We start from the raw sequence: 12,752 nt of genomic DNA, 5'->3' as shown, positions 1-12,752 counted from the left end.
CAAAAGACTAATGGTGCAATTTTTGCTAGGAGGTTTTAGACAACCTTTTTGGAAAACCAGCTCAATGTCCTTCCAAGTCGCAGGGATTACAGCTCCAGGAGCTATCGCGTTAGATACCAGGTTGACACAAGAGACCTAAATTGTGAGGTTGGAGTAAAACATGACCACAGGAATCTTATCCAGCCCGAGTGCCTTTCCCTGTGGTTGGGACGTGACCACTGCTTCTATGTCAGCAAATGAAAATTGATGCAGAGGCAAAACAGAGCCTTGCGGCTGGCTGTTTTCATATGCCAAGACTGCCCTAGTGTTTTTTTTCTTGGCCACATCGAGAAGTTCATCCCACTTCCTGCTTTCCAAATCAAATTTGGCGTGCCTTAGGGCTTCCTAAATTAAGCTCCTAGCATTAGTGTAGAAAGAAGAATTTTCTTAGCACTTCTGCAAGCTTGGGTGAACCTTTCCTGTGATTTATGAGATATGGATGCCCTTTTGAAATCTTTTTGAAACCAATCTTTCCGTTTTGTGAATAACTCATTATGTGCCTCAATTATTAATTGCGATGTTCCAAATTTTCAACCATTGACCTAAGGTTAGAGCCCCCAGCCCATATATTTTTGATATATATAATATTAGACAAGGAGCAGATCACGTTCCATTTCACATTTCTTTGGTTATTACATCGTGCTAGAGCATTGTTACAAGGCAACTCTTGAATAAGCTAAGAGAAGGATAACAAATACTGGATGGTGAGGATTAGTGGGTCATGGTCGCTCTCAACTCTAGAAGTGACCTTCAGATCCTTCATTGATCTCCAAATCTGGACATCAAGGAGCATGTAGTCTATGTTACTAGTATAAGCACGCCTATGAAATGTCAGGGCAGCATTAATGTCAGATAAGGAGCGACCATTGCAGGCATGAATGCCGTAGGTGAGAGTTATGTCGGCTGTTTGCGAAGCCAAACATGACAGTTGCTTTTTAGGTGGAGCAACTAGTTCAAGGATGCCCCAAAAAGTGTCGTCAATAGCAGATATCTCCTGGATAAAGCCAAAAGGCTCAAATTTTAAATTTAGATCACCTGCAATGATCGCATAGTGGTTGCTAGTGTTACAAGACAGTATTTTGTTTAATACGTGCAAGGTGAAGTCGTCTTTCTGGAAGCTAATGCTTCTATTGTAGATGTTAATTACAAGCACAGGCCTGCCAGTAGCCGAGGTAAGTATTAAATCCAAAATATCTCCGGACCGGGTGTCAAGCTGGACAATGGTACACATTAAATGAACTTTAAGCCACACTAATAGACCTTCAGATGCTTTTTTGGCTGGTGATGCAGCTGCTGGGATATAGAAGCTCTTCAACCCACATCCGAAAACATTTTCCCTGGTTCATTTTTCCTTGAACATGCAATTTGTATGCCCATCAATGATATGGCTCCACTCACTGTTGCTTAGTTTAGATTTGATCCCTGCCACATACATTCCAGATCAATAATGATAAAGTATTAGTGCAAGGGAGGACAGTTAAGCAGGGAGCCTCTCTAATCAGTGCTGGTGATTCAGCTCAGACACTTCTCAGATCCTTTTGTCGAGTTCAGGGGGGCCTGGCTGGCCAAAGTAACATCACTAAATACCTGAAACATATCATTTTGTAGATGAAAGATTCCTTTGCCTCAATTGGGTTGAAACAGGTGTGCTCATTTTGAGCGTGACAGAAATTAATAAATCCCTACCTACATGGCCTTTTCTATTGGGACAAGCCCCAAACATGACAAACAAAATAAAAAAACTATTAGAATCCTCTTTGGCACTGGAAGGGTCTTTGTCATCCAGAGACATTGAGTGATCAAAACACAACCCTTCAGTTATCTATGCTGAGACACGCTGCTCGTTTCTACAGTCCAACCAGCACGGGGACATACTAGCTAGTGCAGCCATGCGCTTTATAAATTTGATTTCATTTGATTTGAATTGAACTACCATGATCCTGGTCCTCGCAAGACAATCTGCTCCAAATCTGCTTTTTCTGGCCTCCTAAGAATCACAAGTTCAAAAATTAAAATCAATCCAAAAATCAGGCGAACCGAATGTTTCTCTCGCCGTCAAAGTATGAGCTCCCCTTTAAGTGCATGCATAGTCTTTCACAGTGTATCACGGACAAGGCACTTCTTTGAAAAGGCCAACTTAATGCGTGGAATCTGGTCGTGCACTCCTGTACCGAAGCAGGCTAACACAATTTAAGCATAAAAGAAAATCCATTCACGTCCTGGGCCACTATAACTGAAAGGAATTCAAACTAGCTTTAGAAAGTCATTGAACTAACCTCAATTTAGGAAAGACTGCAGAAAGTACCCCTACATTCGCATGCAAATGCCATTTTAGGGATTTAGCCCCAATTAGCATTAAGAATCCTCAGTACAATGTTCTCCCATTTGTAATCCAGATCTATTCATCTGCTTTGAAGCTGTCACAGCTCCTTACTAGACTGTTTGCATTCCCTGTTAGAGGGTTAAGGTACATATAACACAAAAGAAGCCACAAGGCAACATCGCAGCACTGCGTAAAACGCATTAACTAAATAAATACACAAAGCAATAAAAGGTGCTAAGAAAAATACCTAATCGCTCTTAAAGTCCTATTGATGTGTCTTCCAAATTTCACCCACTCTGGTATCAGGAATGACACTGGATAACTTACTGCACTACCCAATCTTTTGACTTCAAGCGACTGATGAGTCACCAATTATGCTCTCCTCTGACACCTAATCCAAATCAGAGCCCGGCTAGTGTTAAACAGCACAGTGGCACCTCCACCGGTACAAAATCCTATTTGAATGCTAAGTATCTTGAGAACTAGCCCCGTTTCTCCAAATAGTTCAGAGGGCAAGATATTTTTGCCACAGTTTTAAATCTTTGTTCACATCCATCACAGTTTCCCTCTGCGTGACCATCCAATGAGGAGCGGCTGGTTTGCCCAGCACTTGGCATTGCCATCTAAAAGAGCTGGTGGTTTGTCACGCAGCCAGCATGCTGCACAAAACATTGCATGCCCACTGAGGGAAGATGGATTCTAGGTTGTGATGCACATCACCTGTGATATGGACGGGACATGGCCAACCACCGAGCATTGCGGACGCGAGCTAGAGGAGCCCCGTGACCGGCCCTGACACTGCGGCAATTATCCTGTCAATATCGGACCATCCGTGCTCTAACCTCGGCACCCTGCGCACCGGAATACCTGTGGCCTGCAGTGACTCTGAAAACAAGTCGTTTGGAGCCTGGTTTCGCCCTAAACAATCCGACGGCGTCTGGGACCGAGCGCACCTTGTAGAAGAGGCTGTGACATGGCGACAGAGGGACACTCAAGCTCTGGGACAAGGGAGCGGAAGATCTGATCAGCTGCGGCGGACGTGACCTCCTCCCCTCAAAGACTTGTCGTTGGGAGGGCTGGGGGTTGTGCTCTGCAAGCCTGCTGCCTTGCCAGTTGCAGAGAACCCAAAGCGGCCCAAAATGGCAGCCGGCGATCGGATGCAGACCCTGAACTCGGCGGCATTGGTGAAGGAGCGGTGAGTGGGACAAATGAGCACATTACCCCGATTGCGTTCCTCACATTGAGGCCGCCCGAAAGGAGGTGTCCCACACTGGCCGACAGCTGAATGACATGGGACCGCTCTGGGGCTGTTCTGCACGCCGAGCGCTGGGACACGCCTGTCTCTACTGGCTGCTCCGCAGCGGCCGACGGGGACGCCGTAGGTGAGCCACGCTGTGCGGCCTAGGTGTGGCAAGAGCAGCCCAGTGCAATACGAGGGCGGAACGACTAGATGATGGCGGATGCTGCCTATGGGGAGAACAGGGGATACCAGGCATGTTTTTAGAAGCCCCAGACAAGGAGGTGCATAAAGGTGCTTGCTGAGCAACCCTGCCGGCGAAATAGACGGTTGTGAGATCGTCTGACTGCTGGGATAAGCCTCGACAGAAGTAGATTGGGAGAACAGGCGAGGGCTCTTACAACATGCGGTGTGAACTTGGACTACGCAGCCACACAGGCTCAGACTACAAGCAGTAGAGCGGACTCCCATGTGCGGACTGGCTGATGTTCCACTGTAAGGCAAGTGACTGCCCTGTAATGCAGGCAAATATTGACATGTGACTGACTGCCTTTTTTCTGGATCTGATCCCCCACTTATCTGCACAGCTGCCACCCCATGAGACTTGAACACCAGGGATAGACCTAACTGGACAATGTCACGGTCTCTGCCTTGATTGCGCAAGGTGCCCCAGAAACATTGACACAGTGAAGAAAGACCAGGCTGCGATTGTGGCTGACACTGGTAGAAGTTAGCGCACTGGATCGGGTGGATACAGACTGCACAACGCTAAGGTGAGATGAACGTAAGGTGACCCCTGAGACGAGAAGATGTGTGTCACGCGGTGACCCAAAGTGGGACTCACGAGGGCTGCCAAGTAGAGTCTAACAAGAGGTGTACTGGTGTGGAGGAGGCCAAGCACACTACCCTAGTTCTTTCAAATCATGGGGCGTCCCAAGACCAAACAACCGGAACTCCCGCCCCCTGACGACTCACCGGGTACGATACAAGAGTCCCAGATGCACAGCCCTGACCTAGATGTGATTGCGCCTACAGAGCCTACCCGATCTGAAGACAAGCTGGATTTGATTTTGAGGGAAATACGAGATTCCAGAGCTGTTATTGAAACTCAAATTGGCACGCTGACTACCAGTTTTAATCTTCTGAAAGCAGATCACATGAATCTGGCAGACAAAGTCAAATCTAACAGGATAACACTGGACGACCTCGTACCCCAGCAGACGACACACTCCTCTCAAATAGAACAACTACAGCGCCAATTGAAAGGATTACAGGACAGGGTGGATGACGCCGAATGGCGCTCGAGGCGCAATAATGTGCGCATACTGGGCATACCGGAGAGAAGCGAAGGATCCAACCCTACCCAATTTATAGAACAGTGGCTGCGGGAGCGGGTGGCAACGGTGGGTCTAACAGAGCACTATAGTGTGGAACATGCCCACAGAGTTCTGCCTAGGCCCCCCCTTCCTGGGGCACCGCCTAGGCCGATTATAGCGCGGATATTAAATTACAAAGATCGGGACACGATATTGTGTGCGGCCAGAGAGAATGCCCCAATAACATTTGAGAACAAAACAATTTAAAGACATCAAAAAGAAACTCCGGCTTCATCACCTGAAGTATGCCCTATTATTCCCAGCGCGCCTTAAGGTTATTTATGATCAAAAAACCCTGTTTTTGACAATCCAGAGGAAGCAGCGGACTGGCTCGAAATTACCTTGTCACCACCGAACTCGCAGCACTCCACCCAATCCAGCCGAAGACAGCAGCCGAAGACGCAACGGAATCGACGAGACGGACCTAACAGAAGGCGCCAGGCAGATGTTGGAAGCGGAGGACGCCTGTCTCAGGAGCAGATATGAGACAGTCAATGGGACGCTATACTGATGGCGGTAGCATTAGCAGCACACAATGCACAGTCGGTGGCTGAAACTGTGGACTCTTCAGAAGATGTGAACGCCCAATCTTACTCTGAGAATAGTGTGGCACTGTTCCCCTTGATCACGCCACAGACTGCCAATGACTACCTGGGGTGACTGCAGTGCTCCTCTCCGTCTGCTGCAGTGGGCTTTCAGATGAGTATAAATATATACAAGTTATGCTGCATATGACAAATGTGTGAATGCCTATGCAAGTTGTAATACTGGATGGTCCTGATGTCTTTTAATACAGGTTCTATAAGGAGGCGCAGGTTGTTGCCCTGATGTAACTGAACATTGAGCATTGTGTGCGATATGCTATGAGGCGGGTGGTGGCCACTACCCCATAGGTAACTGCACTTTGTTATGGAAACTACAGAGTTCTTGTTGAGTTTCTTTTTCTGGTTTGGTCCTCTTATTTTGAGTGGGGAATCTAGTATTGGGAAGTTTAATGGGGATTACGGGCTCAACTACAAGTGAAAAAATGGGTGGTCAGCGCACTGAGAACTATGTCCGAAGCAGTTTGAGTTTTAGGAAACCTGATGGCGCAACCTAATAGATATAAGTGTACGTCCTGGAATGTGAGAGGCCTGGGTTCGGTACATAAGACATAGAATTCTGGCACAATTAAACCGCAGAAAAGCACATATAGTCCTTCTACAGAAAACCCATTTATTACAAGCAGAAGCCACTAAGCTTCAAAAGAAATGGAGGGGTCAATTATTTTCCACTTCTTACTCTGCATTTGCCCGCGGGGCGGCAATTTGGTTTAGGAATGGCATCCCCTTCAAGCTCCTAGAACAACGGGCTGATTCCAATGGGAGATATGTACTTTTGCATGGTCTGTTGGACGGGGAAAACATAGTGATAGGGAGTATTTCTGCCCCAAACACAGAACAGGACACATTTCTGGAGGCCATTTGTACTGCCTTGGTGGGCTGGGAAGGATACCCTTGGGTGTTGGGTGGAGATTTTAACGCAGTGATGGACATAGAGTTGGTTAGATTGCATCCTCCTCTGCAGGGTGCAGGATGTAGGAAACAGGGTGATGCGCTCCAGATATGGGCCAGAGGTTGGGGACGTTGGGGACATATGGCGGGAGCTGCACCACACGGATAGAGAATACTCGTTCTTCTCAGCACCGCATGGCCTGCACACCCGCATAGATAGAATATTCTGCTCACTGAAGATACTGGACACAGTTCTAGATATCACACATTTAGGCAAAACATACTCAGACCATAATCCGGTGGAGGCCACACTACTCTTAGGGAAGATTCCAACGCCCATACCAACATGGAGATTACACCCTGCATTATTGGATGATCCGGTGTTCCACAATGCTCTCTCTACAGCCATAGCTCACTACTTTACTGAAAACACAGATACAGCTAGCACACGACAAATTGAATGGGACGCCTTCAAAACTGTGATACGGGGGTGGCGATCAGCACGAAAGTTGGGGCGCGCGTGGTCCTACTTGACAAGCTTACGACAGTAGAAAATAAGCTGGGCACATTGAAACAGGAGGCGGTATTGAATGCTGCCAGAAAAACGGAGCTACAAGAGCTGCGCATAACGCATGCTGAACTTTTGGAAGAACTCCGTGTCCTAGATTACCGATTGTACACCCAGAAACAGCATGTGATTGAGGGCCCCTTGCTTGCTAGGATAATTAAAGATGCACCACCAGTATCTCCTATTCTCGAAATAGCTACCCCAAATGGCGATGTTATGCGCACCCAGTTGGAAATTAATACTGCTTTCGACTGTATTATGAACAGCTGTATGCACCTCCGGACGAGGCAGAGGAAAGGGAATATGAGGCATTCTTTGATGGATTACAACTCCCACAGTTAAGTAATGATCGCGCAACAGAACTAAAAAGGCTTATTACGAACATGGAAATCAAAGCAGCGACCTTCCACGTAACAAGTCACTGGGTAATGATGGATTGCCCAGCGAGTTCTATGCAGCTTATTCTGAACTGTTGGTTCCCCGACTACAGGAATTGTATCGAGCGGCACTTAAGGATGGCTCAGTCCCACTCCCTACATTACAGGCGACAGTGGTATCCTTCCCGAAACTGGGTAGGGACAGTAAAGATGTGGCAAGTTATCAACCCCTCTCACTCCTTAACACAGATTACAAGATTCTGAGTAAATTATTGGCCACAAGGCTATTGCAATATTCTCCCCGATTGATACACATTGATCAGTGTGGTTTTGTACCGGGCAGGAGTACAGCTCTCAATATTAGAAGACTCCACCAGGTAATGTCTCATGTACCTGCAGATGTTTCCCCACGGGGCTGCATCTCTTTGCATTTGCGTGAAGCATTTGACTCCCTACAATGGGAGTATATGCTGCAGGCACTGCCTAGATTCGGGATTCCGCCGGAATATACGAATTGCGTGCGACTATTATATACAAACTCAACGGCGCGGGCTCGCACGGGGGCCCACATTTCCCAACAATACCAGGTGGCGCGGGGTACTAGACAGGGCTGCCCGCTCTCGCCCTTATTATTTATTTTAGCTCTGGAGCCTCTCTTGACTAAGCTGCGTGTCATGGCAGGCCACAAGGGAATACACATAAGTGGTGAGACACATGTAGTGTCGGCGTATGCAGGCGACATCATTTTATATTTTAACAATTTGGACGAGGACTACGACCCTATTCCTGAGCTTTTTTCGGTGTTCCAAAGACTTTCAGAACTCCTCAATTAATGAGAACAAATCATATGTTTATTTTTTTAATGACGTAACTAGGACTGCACCAATTCAATTTGGCCGCTGGATGTTTCAGACCGGACGGTTACTTTTAAATACTTGGGTATCCAGATATACTGGGATGTGGAGGATATGTTATATGGTAATCTAACTCGCACTATAACATCGCTTCGAAAGCAAATATGGTTCTGGACTTCACTACCTATCTCGGTTACTGGATCCGCAGCCATCACTAAAATGGTGATGCTACCAAGGCTGTAATATTATTTTGTCAATTTGCCCATTATAATTCCGCTTCAGACGTTTAAATTACTGGACACCCTACTTATCAAATTAATGTGGGGTTCGGGGCGTAGGCGTATAGGGCTTTCTAAACTACAGCTGGCCAAAAAACAAGGGGGTATGGGAGTCCCTGATATGAGAGCTTACTGTTATGCGGGTCAGCTGCAGTGGTTATGTATTGGATTGCAGGCCGCAACTTTAGAGAAATAGCTATGACTCCTCAGGAGTGGGAACGTGGGGAACTACACGCACTGCTGCTGCCAGGCAGCAAGATTCCGCTAACGGCGCCAGCACTTTTGCGAACGGCCCTGCTGTGTTGGAAGAAGGCGATGCGCTATACTAAAATAACAGCACCCTACGCCTCAAATATACCCCTGCTGGGACTTCCAATACCATCAGGGAGGGTGACTTTTAGACATATAGAGGCGTGGGTAGAGACAGGAATGTCCACACTAGGCACATTCTTTACCAACGGCATGTTGATGAATCACGATGCATTTGTGAGGGAGTGCCAAATAGATTGTTCCTGCTCCATGCACACATCTCTCGTTATATCAAAACGGTGTGGTCCCCGGGGGGAGTAGGGGGGGGTGAGAGCCGTTAACACATGCAATATTTGATGGGTAATGGAGGTCACCTGAAAAAGTGGTTATACCGGGGTATCCGTACACACACCTTGGCGTCCCTTTAGTCGACCCTAGACAGGTGGGACGCAGATATTGGGCAAACACTCATGGATAAGGAATGGGTGATGATACTGGAACACACACGCAAGGTCTCTAGGAACCCGAAGTTTATCCAGCTCATGATTGTGCACCGCGCGTACTTAACCTCACACAAACTCAGTTTGATGATCCCAGAGGTATCAGGTGATTGCCCCCGCTGCCGCTCCCCAAATGCCAGTTTACTGCATATGTTGTGGGACTGCCCGAGACTCATTCATTATTGGGCAACAGTGCAGGAAATAGTGCATGGTGTGGCACCGACGAGGAACATTCGTCATTGGAATGTTGCTTATTGGCATTAGGCCCCAAAGGGAAGAAGGAAGGCCCTGTACGCAAATTCACAAACTTAGCACTGGTATTGGCAAAACGAAATATAACCATGCGGTGGAAAGCTACCAGATCGCCCCTATTATTAGATTGGTACAATGAGATGGTTAGATGGGGAAGGGCGGAGGGAGCCGAGCTTCAACGTGAAGAGCAAAAAGGGATTTGAAAGATACCTATCTCGCTAGAATGGAATGTAATGATGGAGGAGTTTGTGGCCAAGGACATACAATCATAGAAGGGGAACGCATAGTTCTGAGATGCAGGTTTTGACATAAGGCAAAGATAAGATACAATGTGGGCAGTTTGCCGTTCTGTGTACTGCTCATGTCATGGAATGTATATGTGACGACATTGTATATAACTGATTACAATTGTGGGATGACCACTAGATTGTTATGACAATGTTAGTTTGAGTCCGGGGAGGGGTGGGGGGGCGAGTGGGAGGTTTTTTCGATTTCTTTATTGCATGAATGGATGCAACGTTTCTGATAAAATTAATGGCTATAACATTTGTATTCATGTGAAAATCAATAAAAAGTATGTAAAAAAAAATCACCTATGATATGGACCTTTAAAGGTTGTGGACAACAGGTACGGGATTGTGTTAAGCCATTGTCACCAATTGAATGCCTGACTCCCAAATGTTCTATCCTTTGCCAGATAGAAAACAGTACTTTTAGTTGCAGTTTCATGTTTCTTCCCATTTAATATTCATCCAGAAACCCAGGCCCCCGAAGAACAGTCCTAATTAGTATTCTAACTCCTCGATTTAATTTTCCTGAATGTCTCATCACTAGGTGAAGGTTACCGATACTGGATTCTGCTGCCTGTATTTCTATTTAATTGTCTTAAATAAACATTTCAGTCCCCATTTTATCGTTGAAAAGGTTCTTAATTGGTTTATTAAGATAGGAATCGCAAGGCGCCCCATTGCCATCCAGCCTCTGAGAGAAAGTCGATACTGGGAGTTCATTTAACATTCCTCCAACACATAGGTAAACGTTTTAAAAACTAGAAAAACTAGTCCGTTGGGAAGAATGGGAGACACAAGTGTTCATTTTATGGTATGACTCAGGATGGCAATTTAATGACGATGTTATGTTAACCGTTACTAAATGGTGGGGTCCATGTCTCTCTTTTTTACATACGTCAGGTGAGTATTTTATTGCTGCCAAAGCGAAACGTTCTAAAATAATCAAGTGAGCAGTGGAAAGAAAAGTCTGAACTCTAAGAATGGTGAAAATGCAAAACGTTTCTCATTATCAAAATGTCATAGTTGTACTAATTTTTGTGCACAATTATAAAGTAGTTTTGACAACCCTAAAAATCAAAGTTCTCATGTAAAACATAAAGAGGACATTATCCAGATAATCGACATTTTGATTTAAAAAAAAAAAGACAAATACAATGTACTATTTACGGAAAAGTAACGAAGTTGTGTACACCTTATTGTTCTTAAAATCCTATTGATGTGTCTTTCAAATGTCACCCTGCTTGGTATCAGACATGACACTGGATAACTTCTTAAAACTAGTCCGTGGGGAACAATGGGAGACACAACAATGACCATTTTGTGATTGTTTTTGCGGTTATGATTCAGGATGGCAATTTCATGACGATGTTATGTTGGAATCCCTTACTAAATGTTGCAGTCTATGTCTCTCCGTTTTTCATTACACGTGTCAGGTGAGTATGTCATTGCTCCCAGGGTGAGACACCTTCCTTTTACTGATTGAAGTTTGCCTTCTATAGGCGATTGCATAGTGAATTCGGAATGAAACTGCTGAAAGCTTGGTGGATGACTATTGAGACAAACTAGTGCAATTTCCAATCTGATCGTTGTGATTCCAAATTTAAGTATTAGACCAGGCTGTCGCACCTGTGCTCTCTATTGTAAGTTGAACTGTAAGTCCAATTTCCTGATCAGCAATTTCCGCTTGAGTAAATCTCTGTCTGAGTAAATCTGGTGATTGATACGTAATGCAAACATTTCTATGTTTATCAATTGGTTTATTATCGCTATTATTTTATGTTTGTGTTTTGAATGAATAGTGGATTAAATGGTTATTTGGTCACTTGTGTTGGGTATGCTTCTATCAGTGCCTGTTTCTGTGTTGACCTTTCTGGTTGATGTACATTCGATAGATAGATGATCCCCTCATAACAAATCATGCAACAAGCAATCATCCACCGTTTAGAGAGGAACAGGTTAATAGAATGCTAGAGGAAAATGCTGGTATTCACCTGATAAATATTTATCTTTGCTTCAGTGTGCCCAGTCACTACCCCACTATTAAACTGAAAATTCTAGACACCTATCAAATTTAATTTAGTCAAACTCACTGAAAAACAACAGATATTGGTATTGCAATTAGGATCTGATTAAACGTTTTTTTCAGGAGATATATCAATGTCAGTAACAAATTCTAAATAAATACCTTTCCTCAATACAACAGATTATTAAAGTCAAGATGGTTATCAAAGTAGAAATTGCAATACAGGACAGCATAGCAGAACAAGATTCGAAATCTAAAGAGAGAGTGTGTTGGACATGCTTTGTGGTGTTGCAGTTAAAACTATCATGGCTGGTTGGAAACGTTCTCATTTTATTTTGTATTGCCATATCATCATGCGTATGCAATATTCTGTGAAGTACTTCCTCAATACATAGTGTCTTAAATTAGGGAATCTTAAGTATACCTGGTAACGTGACGTGTCATTCCTGTACTAGGCAGTGCTGGTGTCTCCTGTTGTTGTTGCTCTCCTCTTGCACCCAGACTATGCTGGAGAAAGCCAAGTCCCTTCACATCTGACCGGGGATACCCGCAGATAAAAGCTCACTTGTTGATAATCAACGGAGCAGAAAGTTTGCCCAGATTGGTGGTTTAGGAACAAGCTGTGAAGATTAACCAGACCGCATATTGCCCAATGGTGGCACCTTTCTGTAAAAGGCGTTGCTCAGTTTTTACAAAACTCACTGTAAAATGAGAACCCAAAAATGGGGGATTAAGAGCTAATACCCTGTAAACCCTTTGTTAAAAAAATGGGCTTCTTCCAGAACTGCAAACAAACAAGAGTATCCTGTTGCAGACCTCTGCCTTATGTGGGCACTGTCTGACGCAAAAAGCTTTCAAGGCGATAGCTAAAAGTGAAATGAACATTTAAAACT

General features: G+C 45.0%; 1 protein-coding gene across 1 annotated transcript in view; it reads left to right on the top strand.

Annotated features, from left to right (window-relative positions):
• The window catches only part of GGT7 (gamma-glutamyltransferase 7), a 278,286-nt gene that overhangs the window by 97,408 nt on the left and 168,126 nt on the right, over positions 1–12,752 (top strand). The gene's annotated exons all lie outside the window — the stretch shown is intronic.

This window comes from Triturus cristatus, chromosome 7 (assembly GCF_964204655.1).
Source record: "Triturus cristatus chromosome 7, aTriCri1.1, whole genome shotgun sequence".
NCBI lineage: Eukaryota > Metazoa > Chordata > Amphibia > Caudata > Salamandridae > Triturus > Triturus cristatus.
The sequence above is the reverse complement of the archived record's forward strand: the minus strand, read 5'-3'. Positions and strand labels throughout refer to the sequence as shown.